We start from the raw sequence: 13,479 nt of genomic DNA on the forward strand, positions 1-13,479 counted from the left end.
ATCTCGTCTAGCCTGGCCACAAAACGCTCCCGCTAAACTCGGGTGACTTCAGGCGCATGGAAGCGAGCGCGCGGTCACCATGGACCTAGCCTAAAAAACACTGTATTGTGTCTTTGTCATTGTGCTGCTTGGAGTCAAGCTTTCAAGTCTTTATGTGAACCGTTTGGTTACCAGAGGGACCACGGCACAAGAGTGCCACAGCCCCTCCGCCAAACCGCTACCACGTGACATCCCGTGACCCAGAAACAGAAGAGGAGTCCTCCAAGTCCCATTTTCCTCCCTTGACAGAGCAACAACACATCTGCACAGAGCTACGCAACAGCGACGGCCAGACCCCACATAACACAGCAGAACAGGAGGTTGGAGCAATCAGCCAGCTCTCCCGCCGGCCGTATCAGGTGAGCATGTAAATGACATAAGCGATATAAATGCAATGTATGATTCCGTGTCACAGAGGTCGAGTGATAGCGAGAGCTCAGAGTCTGAGTTAGAGAGCATATCAGACAGTGAAGATACCCCAAATGTTTAGGTTAATGAGAAATCAATTAACGTCCATTAATCAGTCAGTAAAAACACTAAAAGCCAACAAAGACGTGCAGTGACATCCAGAAAAAGGCAGGCGGAGACGGGACAAGGGGGTAATTGCAGCCTGCAGCTGTAATGACACATGCGTGTGCAAGTAGCTCCCTTTGCACACACCTGTCCAGTAGAAGCAGGTGAGCCATAATGAAAGGGAAATATATCGACATGTTTGAGATGTATAAAGAGGGCCTGGCTGATAAAAAGCTAGCACTGATGACGGGTGAAAGCAGGTCAGCAGGTGAGAGTAGATATAAGACCATGGATAACTGACTCAGGCTTCTTTGTATTTGGAAGTGGTATATTAGAGACGCAATGGGTCAACCTTACGAAATACATGGAGTTGGTTTATAACATGCATAATACAGGGTTCAGTGTCGCAGGAATCAGACAAGCAATTTAGGTGTCAAATGCAAGGGAACAACATCTCAAACTTTGGGTCCAACGATATTGACCTACAGTGTGGCTAAGCTTGGCCACAGCTGAAAGGTTTGGGCGGGTGGGCAGCCAGGGAGTCAACCACAGTGCAGAAGTGAAAAAGGAGAATACTGGGCATTCAATGATAAGTAGTGCCCATGGGGGGGGGAGGATGCAAATACAATGAGGAATGCAATCAGTGTGGCGGACACCATCCGCAAAAAAAAAATTGCTTTAGGCAACCAGGCGCCTACTATCTGGCGGGGAACAACATCTCTTACAAGGGCCCAAACAGATCCCATGGTTGCAAGCTTACCCGGTCCGCAAAAAAGCAACATTTCTGGAAGAGGGTTTTATCCTTCCTGTACAATGTGAGAAACAGGCTGAGCAAGTTAATCGTAACTTAAAATAAGCTACAACTTACGTAGTGAGAAAATTCAACAAGGAGTTACATTTGGGGCGCATGGCAAGCACCTTCACCAGACACTTGATCATTTCCCCCCCTCCCGCCCCTCTGTGTTCCCAGAAAAGAATCAGGTAAATTCAGGCTCATACAGCACTTCTCCTATCCAAAAGGTGGTTCTGTAAACGGTGCCATAAACCAGGACCTATGCCGGGGCGAATACCAGTCGATACGCCCCCACATGTATCATAAAAACTTACGGGAATGGAACACTGATGTAGAATCAGCGCTATGTCTCTCACGCCTGGCCCCAAGCAATTTCAGATTAACGGGTTGCAAATTTCGAGGGGGCTGATTACATTGACAAATGTCTCACTATGGGATGCGCCATATCATGCGCATATTTCAAAGCATTCAGCAGCTTTTTGCATAGTTGGCAAAACACGAAGTAATCCAATACTTAGATGATTTCCTGCTAATTAGCTAGGCCTCCCCCCCCTCAATTCTCCCTTATGCAAGAGGCTACTTGAATGTGCTGAGGGGCTCATCCAAGAGATAGGGGTCTCCATAGCTAAAGACAAAATGGAAGAGCCAGTAGAAATATTATTTCTGAGCCTTGAAATTGACACAGTGCCTAATTGTAACGATGCGTGGAACACGCCCCCTGCGGCGTGTTCCTTCCTTACCTGTTTTCTTCTGATCGCCACCCTCTAGCTGCGAGTCAAGATCCTGTGTCTTTAAGGATTCTGAAGCAAACGACGCCATCTTGCTTCCTGGCAAATCCTACCCTCCTCCTCCTGACAGGAAGTAAGCCTCTCTCTGACTTTTTCATTGCTTACAGCTGCTGCTTCCTTTAAATAGCACTCAGTGGCTACCTGCCTGGGTTCCTGCAAGTACTACCATTGTATGCTGTTCCTGCCTGGACCGCCTTGGGACCTTTACTCATCTCCTTTGGATTCCGGAAGACTGGGACAGTCACTCATATACTACTAAGGTTAGTTTACCGTCGGGTAGTGTAGGTACCTGCTTAGCAGGGTTCACCTTGACGTGGTAGCAGGCTTATAATTCCTTGGCCAATGGATTAGACTAAGAACCCTTATGTTATATTTAGTTTCGCTGCACCTTGCTGTTTCTGGCACTATGCCTTTAAGGAGGCTGGATGTCCTCCAAGAAGCAATTCCCTTGTGGATGTTACCTTGTGCTCTGGACTCTACCTCCCATGTTCCTGTCCATGTTTCTAGTTCCTGGTTCCCGTTCCAGACTCCTGTGCTGAAGCGTTGGCTTCCAGCAACCCCCGCGTTGGTGCCTGAAAACGCGCGCACTCCCGCTCTGCTGTCAGAGCATGCGCGCACATGCAGCTGGATCACTCGAGTCTCTGACCCAGGCACCGCACCTTCGGACGTGTCGCGCATTCTCATGCGCACGGCGCGGTCACATGACTACGTGCGCCGATCCCCAGCTGCGTGGTAACTTACTCCCTTCGTATCCCCTGCAGCCTCCCCATCTCGCTAACGGTCCTTCCCTTTCCCTGGCGCTTGTGTGGAGAGCACAAGCGTGACACTAATGAATCAAACTTGCCCACAGATTATGTTGGGAAGCCAAGCGCTAGCCTATGTTAGTTCAGGGAAGCTAGAAAAGTGACCCTAAAACAGATGCGGTTGCTGCTGGGTTTCCTGAATTTCACCTGTACAGTAATTCCCATAGGTAGAATCTTTAACCGTATGCTAGAGAGTACTGCTGCTGGGATATAAAAGCCCCAACACCGCATCCGAATTACAAAAGCGCTGAGGGCAGACCTAAAAGGTATGGGAAGAGTTCCCCAGATGGTTCAACTGTAAAATGTTGGGATGTAGAGGGGAGCTGCTCAATCAGCTCGGAGGGTGCTGTCCAGTGGTAGGAGAGTGCAGATGGCCCAAGAAGCAGGAGTGCTGCAGCACGGAGAATGGCTGAGAGTAAGAGGAAGGCGTTGGCTTCTGTCTCCCCAGCTCCCCAAAGGTTTTCTATTGCCCCTGTGGCTGCTCCACAAGCAGTAGGCTCTGGATCAAGGGCACATGTATCCCCAATGGGAAGGGCTTGACCAGTGCCTGGGGGGAGTGGGAAAGCAGGCAAGGGGTTATGGAGGCCAGGCTGTGTTACAGCTGCAGGCAGGCCCAGAGGTATTGGGCCTTCGGGGTCGGCACAGGGGGTGTGGCCTATGGAGCAAGGGGAGGGAGGCGCGGTCGAGGCGCCTGGCCGTAATCTTAAAAGGAGTGCTGCCAGCCTTCGAGGCTCAAGGGATCACTATTGGGGAGGAGAAGGATGTGATCCCTAGTATTGCTGGGTTGGGTTCCACCTGTTCCACCTCCCCCCCCAGAAGATGCACTGTTATTGACCTAATAAGGTATTGTTAATGCCTCGTTAAGTGCTAACGGATATCTTCATAGGTCATTAACGCAGTATTAAGTGATGGTTTCAGCCGTAAATGCTCTTTGGGCTGTTGTGTTCGTATAACGTACATTAGTGCTAAGTCTATGCAACAACTCATATCCATAGAACTCCGTTATAGTTATAGAAATGAGACATTTGGTCGGTGCTGTTCTGCGGCGACCAAATGACTGCCGACGTTTGGCCACAGATGGACCTTCCACTGCAGCCGATCTGCCACTGGAACCCCGACCGCTTCCAGGACAAGGTACATTTTAGAAGTTGGGGTATGGGGTTAGTTTTAGGGGGTTTAGTAAGATTAGGGTAGTAGGGTCAACTTTAGGGGTTAGGGTAGGACGTTTTTAGGGTAAGGGCATGGGGAAGGGGGTTTTAGGTTAAGGGTTAAACTTAGGCACTTACCTTAGAGGCGAAGCGGGTGGCGGAAACGGGTCTCAGCGGTGGGGTGAGTCACGGCGATGCGTCGATGGTCATTTGGTCCTAGACCGCTTCTCTCCTGTCTCCTCTAACTTTAATGAAACCCGTATTCAGGGTCTTGATGGGAGTAATGCCACCTTTGGGTAAGACGGGGTTAACGCCATGTTATTTGAAGCGTATCCCATGGTGTTAAGCCTATGCTAATGAGATCACTAAGGACCGTGGATATTTCATATAATTAGCTTTGTGGATTCGCTTTAACCACAGGGAACATAACATCCGTTACTGAGTTTGATAAGGACATTATAAGCCTCGAGTTACTGGAGCTCTGAGGATCTGGCACATAATGATGGTATCTCGCCCCCAAGCATGTCCTGCAATATTTGTGGTTTTTCTAGTGTTCCAATATTTGTGGTTTTTCTAGTGTTCCAAAATGTTTGGGGGGTTTCCCCCCCATGTCTAGCTTTTAAGGTTACTATGGACACCTATACACTGCAATGGACTCTATGAAGAACTTCATTTTAATCTCCCGGACACATTTATAATGCTTATCTCTTGAATAAAGCATCTGCTTTTGACAAATCAAAAACAGCTTTGGGAAGGGCAAGAAGTTACAATCAGGGCGGACTGCTGCTTTAATGCAATCTACCATATCATAGGTCATATTAAATGATTATCTACTGTACCAGTGTTATTGCATTTCTGTTATTGCCTTCACAACCCCCATTGTACTGCTCTGTAAAAAAAGAGAGAGAGAATGAATAGGGAGAGAAAATTAATACAATTTTCAAATGACAGCTCTATTTATCATAATGCTTTGAAGCGTCAAAATCTTTCCTGATAAACTATTTCTAAACAAATAAATGCATCTGCAGTAAAGGCATCGAGGGACTATATTTCCTGCATAACATCGGAAATTGGGTCTTGTGGTGTAATAAAATGAAAAAAACAACAACATTTTTACAGCCTATGGACCTTCCATCTGTCTGCGCATCTCTGGAATGTGGTCTTCATGTTGGACACCGTCAGACAGCTTGTCTGCTTCACAACTGGGAGTTCTTTCAATTTAGTGAGATCTTTGGTGCATTCTCTGCCATCTGCTCTTCACCAAGCAGCAATGACACCTACTTGGCCACTTTTGGATCAGTAGGTACAATAGCGTCGTAGGAGGATACCCTTCTCAGTGGTGCTCAACTCTAGTCCTCCCACCAAGCAGGTCAGGTTTTCTGGATATCCCTCCTTTAGCACAGGTGGCTTAATCAGTCTCTGCTTCAGCACAGGTTACTCAGCCACTTATTGAGCCCCCTGTGCGGAAGCTGGGATATGCTTAACCTGACCTGTTTGGGGGGGGGGGGGAGGGAGGGGTCTTGAGGACTGAAGATGAGCACCCCTGCCCTACTTGAGGGCAGTTCGGTGACAAAGATCTTAACTTTACATCCATCCCACTCGGACTGATGACTTATAGCACTGGTAACATGCTGTTCCTTGGCTTGCAATGTTAATGGATCAGAACGTGTCCGCCCTACAGTGTAACAATATGCAAAGAAAGGAGCGCTCACACATCCAGTCACAAGTTATTGGCACAGGGTGCACAAGGGTACTTGGAGAGGTAAGCGGCATACCAGAGGTCTTGTGCTAATTGTGAGAATGTATTTAGAAAAGATAGCTTCTCAATAAATTCTCACATTTAGCACAAGACCACTGCAGTCAGTGGTGTAGCTAAAGCCCGGAAGCCTGTCCACTTGGGAGCCCACTCTCTAGGGTGACCAATCCATATTTGTCTGACTGATCGGCACTTGCCGGCTGCCCGTGCGTATGCGCAATGCCAAGTGTCGATTGAGACCAACGCAATAGACAAATTTTGCCCGGGGGCCCGCCCATGTCTACCTACACCAATGACTGGAGTGCCACTTAACCTTTTTATACTTGTACAACGTCCTACAGTGTAAGACACAAGACGTAAAGCAGGTTTGTGCTGTTTCAGAAGAGGCACAACAGAGGGGCAGAAGCATGATGTCAGTGCACAGCAGCAGCAATGCCCAACTCCTAAAATACATTCTGTAGTCCCGCTGCTTCTACTCTCAGGTTCCTTCATATGTCCACATGCTAATATTAGGAAAAGTACACACACAACCTCACTGTCTGGCACAAACTAGTCATACAGGTGTAACGGGTATTCCTTCTTTCCCAAGCACAGATATAGTGTGTGTGGGTGGAAACCTATGTGTTACCAGGTGTGGTACATATACCTGTAGGTTCACAAGAGGCCTGAGCCTCCACTTGTTGGGAACCTGGGGTGAGTCCTTCGGCTCGATCTGGTTTGCAGCGCCTCCACCTGTGTAGGGTTCTAGGAATGTAGAAGGTTGCCTACACAGGACCCGCATATACAATAACCACATACACAGGAATGTATATAACCAGTTTATATATATATGCAGGAATAATCACACACTTTACTTATCAGTGACCACTATGTACTTATAATACTACTTCCCCTAGGGGGTAACTCCACAACATATAATGCAGTCCAACGTGTCTTTCACTCCACTAGGAGTGTACCTTCCACCCACCACCGTGTACCCCACACCGTGTCCACAGTTAACCCCTTTGTCCCGTGGTCAGCGCTGCCACTATGTGAATATATATGGATAGGTGATTTGTTGGTGCACTTATTAAGGTACCTGCCGAGCGCTCCTGCACTCGGGCCTGCAAGCAACTTCGAAAAGGATCTGCCACTTGGTGATCCCGTCTGTGATCCGGTGCTTCCTTGCACGAGGGTCCACCAGGGGCGATCCCACCCTGGAGATAGTCTTTGTCTCTTTGGGGCGTAGGCTTGAGCCCAAGCCTCTTCTCGGGGAGCGCTGTGTCCCTATCTAACACTGGTACTAATGTGACAGGGTCCCTAACCCAGGGCCTGTCCCTGTAGCACCACAAGCTGAGAGGGTCTCAGGACCTAACTGAGGCCTAGGGGGCTGCTGGCCTAATGCAGTGGGTCACAGACCCCTGCACTCACCTCCTTCCCCTGGCTCTTCCTGGTCCTGACTGACTAGCGTGGTCCCCAGCACGCGAAAAGTATCCAATTCTCTGAGCAGGGGATTCGGCCACCCTATTGGCTCCCTAACGCCACTTGACCTAGCCCCTGTGCATCCTGGGGGTTGTAGTCTTGTTGGGAGCTATTCTCCCATTGGCCGCCTCGCGCGCACCTCGTCTGCGCATGCGCAAAGCTCCCCCTGGGCCGCCGGCTGCAGAGACTAACTGCGCATGCGCGAGCATTTACAATGGTGGCCCCCGCTAGCCAGGTGCGCCGCAGAGCCTCCCGAGGCTCAGAACGCTCCCTGCTCCGGCCCTCACCTTTGGAAGCAGCTGGCGGGTCCGTCGCTGGCTTCGGCGGCACCCGCGACCGCACTGCCACAAAGGAGGGGGGTCTCTGGGAGCCGCAGGGCACCGGGGCTACACAGATATTTGTTTTCTTCAGCTATGCAGTAAACTACTGCAGTATCAAAAAAAAATGTGTGAAACATTTGCACACTCACACATTGTCAAATGTGGATATTCATCTTATACTGTCAAATGTGGATATTCATCTTATACTATATTAGTGAAAGCACTGTATGCCTGCCTGCATGCATGCATGCCTGCCTGCTGGATGTCCGGTGTCCCTAGGGGAAATCTCATTGGTCCCTTGGGCCGCCCCCGCACACCTCTCATTGGCCTGAGGCGGAGTGACGGCCCAAAGGACACACAGGGACACAAACACACACACAGGGACACACACACACACACACACACACACACACACACACACACACACACACACACACACACACACACACACACACACACACAGGGACACACACACAGGGACACACACACACACAGTAGGGGGGGGTGTACATTAGCAGCATGTATAACCCGGGGGGGGGGGCTCACATACCCGCCGGAGACTCCGCCTCTTTCTCCACGAAATCAGCCTCCAAACCCGCGCGCACCTCCTCCTCTCCCCGTGTCTCCCGCGCTTTCAACCCCCCCCCCCCCTCCCCCGGCGCCGCTACAGTCAGCGGAGGAGCGAGTGCCCGGGACACAGCGGGGGAGCGGCCACAACACGCTGCCTCCCGCCTCAGATACACGTGGGAGCGGCCGGACGGGTGAGTGAGCGGCCTTCACCTCCCCTCACCCCCCTTCAAATCACCTCCCCTTCACCCCCCCCCCCCCGGCGCCGCTACAGTCAGCGGAGGAGCGAGTGCCCGGGACACAGCGGGGGAGCGGCCACAACAAGCTGCCTCCCGCCTCAGATCCACGTGGGAGCGGCCGGACGGGTGAGTGAGCGGCCTTCACCCACCCCTCACCCCCCTTCAAATCACCTCCCCTCCACCCCCCCCCCCCCCGGCGCCGCTACAGTCAGCGGAGCGAGCGAGCGCCCGGGACACAGCGGGGGAGCGGCCACAACAAGCTGCCTCCCGCCTCAGATACACGTGGGAGCGGCCGGACGGGTGAGGGAGCTGCCGGATGGGTGAGTGAGCGGCCGGACGGGTGAGGGAGCGGCCTTCACCTCCCCTCACCCCCCTTCACCTCCCCTCACCCCCCTTCACCTCACCTCCCCTCACCCACCCCTCACCTCCCCTCACTCCACTTCCCTTCCCTTCCACCTCCCTCCACCCCCCCTTCACCTCCCCTCCACCCCCCTTCACCTCCCCTCCACCCCCCCCACCTCCCCTTCACCCCCCCCACCTCCCCTTCACCCCCCCCACCTCCCCTTCACCCCCCCCACCTCCCCTTCACCCCCCCCCACCTCCCCTTCACCCCCCCCACCTCCCCTTCACCCCCCCCACCTCCCCTTCACCCCCCAACTCCCCTTCACCCCCCCCACCTCCCCTCCACCTCCCCCCCACCTCCCCTCCACCCCCCCTTCACCTCCCCTCCACCCCCCCCTTCACCTCCCCTCCACCCCCCCCCCCTTCACCTCCCCTCCACCCCCCCCTTCACCTCCCCTCCACCCCCCCCTTCACCTCCCCTCCACCCCCACCCTTCACCTCCCCTCCACCCCCCCCCCTTCACCTCCCCTCCACCTCCCCTCCACCCCCACCTTCACCTTCCCTTCACTCCCCCCTTACAACCTCCCACCACCTCCTCACCACCTCCACCCCCCTTCCCACCTCCCCCACCCCCCTTACCAACTCCCCACCACCTCCCCCCCCTTCCCACCACCTCCCCCCCACCCCCCCCCTTCCCTCCCCCCCCTCCCCTTCCCCCCCACCCCCCTCCTTCCCACCACCTCCCCCCCCTTCCCACCACCTCCCCCCCCACCCCCCCCCCTTCCCTGAGGCGGAGTCACGGGCCAAAGGACACACAGGGACACAGACACACACACACACACACGTAGACACACACACACACACACACAGACGTAGACACACACACACGTATACACACACACACACACACGTATACACAAACACACACACGTAGACACAAACACACACACGTATACACAAACACACACACGTAGACACACACACACGTAGACACACACGTAGACACACACGTACACACACACGTACACACACACACACACGTACACACACGCACGTAGACACACACACACGTACACGTAGACACACACACACGTACACGTAGACACACACACATGTACACGTAGACACACACACACATGTACACGTAGACACGTACACACACACACATGTACACGTAGACACGTACACACACACACACATGTACACGTATACTCACACACATGTACACGTACACACACACATGGAGACATACACACACACACATGGAGACATACACACACACACATGGAGACATACACACACACACACATGTACACATACACACACACGTATACACTCACACACGTATACACACAGGTATACATACACATAATGTATACACACACACACATGTATACACACACACACATGTATACACACACACATGTATACACACACACACACGTGTATACACACACACACATGTATACACACACACACATGTGTATACACACACATGTGTACACACACACACACATGTGTACACACACACACGTGTACACACACACATGTGTATACACACACACGTATACACACACACACACGTATACACAAACACACACACGTAGACACAAACACACACACGTATACACAAACACACACACTTAGACACACACACACGTAGACACACACACACACACACACGTACACACACATGTACACACACGCACGTACACGTAGACACACACACTTGTACACGTAGACACACACACACATGTACACGTAGACACGTACACACACACACACACATGTACACGTACACACACACACACACATGTACACGTAGACACGTACACACACACACATGTACACGTATACTCACACACATGTACACGTACACACACACATGGAGACATACACACACACACATGGAGACATACACACACACACAGAGACATACACACACACACATGTACACACACACACACACACGTATACACTCACACACGTATACACACAGGTATACATACACATAATGTATACACACACACACATGTATACACACACATGTATACACACACACATGTATACACACACACACATGTATACACACACACATGTATACACACACACACATGTGTATACACACACACATGTGTATACACACACACATGTGTATACACACACACATGTGTATACAACACATGTGTATACAACACATGTGTACACACACACATGTGTACACACACACATGTGTATACACACACATGTATATACACACACATGTATACACATACACATGTATACACACACACACATGTATACACACACACACGTATACACACACACATGTGTATACACACACATGTGTACACACACACAAATGTACACACACACACACACACATACAATGTATACACACAAACATGTATACACACACACAAACATGTATACACGTGTATACACACATGTGTATACACACACACACACGTATACACACACACAATATATACATACACACAATGTATACACACACACGTGTATACACACACACACACGTGTATACACACACACGTGTATACACACATGTGTATACACACACATACGTGTATACACACACATACGTGTATACATACACATACGTGTATACACACACACACGTGTATACACACACACGTGTATACACATACACACACACGTGTATACACACATACAATGTATACACACAAACATGTATACACACACACACCCCAGCACCACCACATCAGCACACCGGTATCCCATGCCCCCCCAGCACACTGGCATTCTCGGCTCCCCACCATTCCCAGCCCCCATCAACACCATCAGCACCCACACATCGCCACCTTTGCACCTCCCCCATCGGCACACCCACATCAGCACCAAACCCTCCCAAATCAGCACACCAATACAATCACCATCAGTACAGCCACAGCAGCACTACCACCGCACATGGGCCGCGTGGACCACTCCCCACCCAAATGCCACACCCACACCACAAACATCCCGGGCAACGCCGGGGCTCTCAGCTAGTGTCCTATAAAACACTTGAAATCCAGCGGTTTTTGCAACAACTTTTGTGAATTGGGGTGTTTCCCCCCCTCATCCCCCACCCCCCTTACATTATTGATGGGATTTTTAAAATGCTGGGGAATGTCTGATAAAGAAAACAAAATGCACAAACCTTTTTGTTGCTGTGTGTATTGCTTAATAAATTGATGTGAAAATGTGTTAATGTAACAATTCCTAATATCTCTACAATGCACAATACAATAATAAGTAGGACACAAGGGATTCTTCCTCAAAAAAAACCCCCAAAAAACCCAAGGAGGCCTTCCGTCCCGGATCATTTCCCGCAAGTCTGTTAGCAGGCGTGGTAGTGTAGGAGGTAAAGAAGGATCGGCCTGGATCATCATTCTAACACTGTTGACCATTGCAAGTGCCCTATTTGCATTCAAATGAAACTAACGAAATTAAGGTCCATTTTGCACAAAGTTTGGGGAAACGTTACAATTGTCCAGAAGATTCCGTGGATTGCCAATGTCGTATCTTCCCAAAATTGTGAATGAGACTGAATATTTTCCGCACTTGTACCCTGGCTCTTTTAGGAGTTAAGGGTATCTCAATGGTATTATTTAGATCTACTTTTATTTAGCTCCTTTGGGTGTCATCTGTCTTCTTTTAAAAATCTAATCTAAAGAGAACATGAATAAACTAATGGAAGGGTAGGGATAGGTGGCACACCACTGTTAATAAAACTGAGTGAATAAGTATTCCCTTTTGGTGCTCACCTTCTGCTGATCCAGGCGTCTCAAAGCTGGACCCATGAACTAATGGTAAGCAAGGATTAGAAGGAGCACACAAAAGACTGAGGTAGAGTCCAATAACTTCTATTAGAATTCAGTTCATCAGAGCCAGTGAACAAGGCAACGTTTAAGGGCTCAATGCCCTTTCCTCAGACCAAACACCTAAAAAAACGTTTCACTCTACCTCAGTCTTTTGTGTGCTCCTTCTAATCCTTGCTCACCTAAACAGAACATGTTTTCAGGATAGTGTTACCTTTCTTATTCACTTTGTTGGACTATATTTGGAAACACAGATTCTTAAAAATCAGTGACATTGTCTAAATTAAAGGAGCACTTCCACCCAGACACCTCACGTTTCTTAAACATGTGTACGAAGCAGGGTGTCTACAGAGCCAAACCACGTTCATTTCAGCTCTGGGGACCCCTTGCTTCCCAAGATTCTTACCAGAGAAGGTGCTGCCCAATACTTCCAGGAGGTTAAACTCCCCTGCATCACAGAGGTAATAACCTGAGCCTATGCAGACCATATCACTGCAACATTCGAACAGGCGTGTTACTCTTCTGCTGATCAACTTCCTGTTGGACGACTGCATATCGGGATTACCATCTTGGAGCTTGTTGGAAAACGCTTGGTCTTTCATTAATAACACAACAGTTTTTGCGCCTTCACTGTGGTGTTATTAACTGTTTGCATGGTACTAGTGACCGTTATTGTAGGCTGCACTAAGTTGGTTTTGTATTGCACTTGTAAGTTGAATGATCAGTTTGCGCTTTTATATCATCACCAAGTCATCTTTCATTAACCCTAAGTATATTTTGGGAGCTTTTTGTGTGAGGAGCTTTAGGGAAGTACCACTGGCGCTTGTCCTGTGGGAATGGGCCTGAAGTCGGGGTTCACCCCCGAAAC

General features: G+C 50.1%; 1 long non-coding RNA gene across 2 annotated transcripts in view; it reads left to right on the forward strand.

Annotated features, from left to right (window-relative positions):
• LOC142494599 (uncharacterized) overlaps positions 1–13,479 on the forward strand; it is a 26,504-nt gene continuing 13,025 nt past the window's right edge. For both annotated transcript variants that reach the window (XR_012801554.1, XR_012801553.1), the window contains exons 1-2: positions 1–398; positions 2,241–2,393. This is a non-coding gene — a long non-coding RNA (uncharacterized LOC142494599). The remainder of the gene's footprint in view (positions 399–2,240; positions 2,394–13,479) is intronic.

Source organism: Ascaphus truei, chromosome 5 (assembly GCF_040206685.1).
Source record: "Ascaphus truei isolate aAscTru1 chromosome 5, aAscTru1.hap1, whole genome shotgun sequence".
Taxonomy (NCBI): domain Eukaryota; kingdom Metazoa; phylum Chordata; class Amphibia; order Anura; family Ascaphidae; genus Ascaphus; species Ascaphus truei.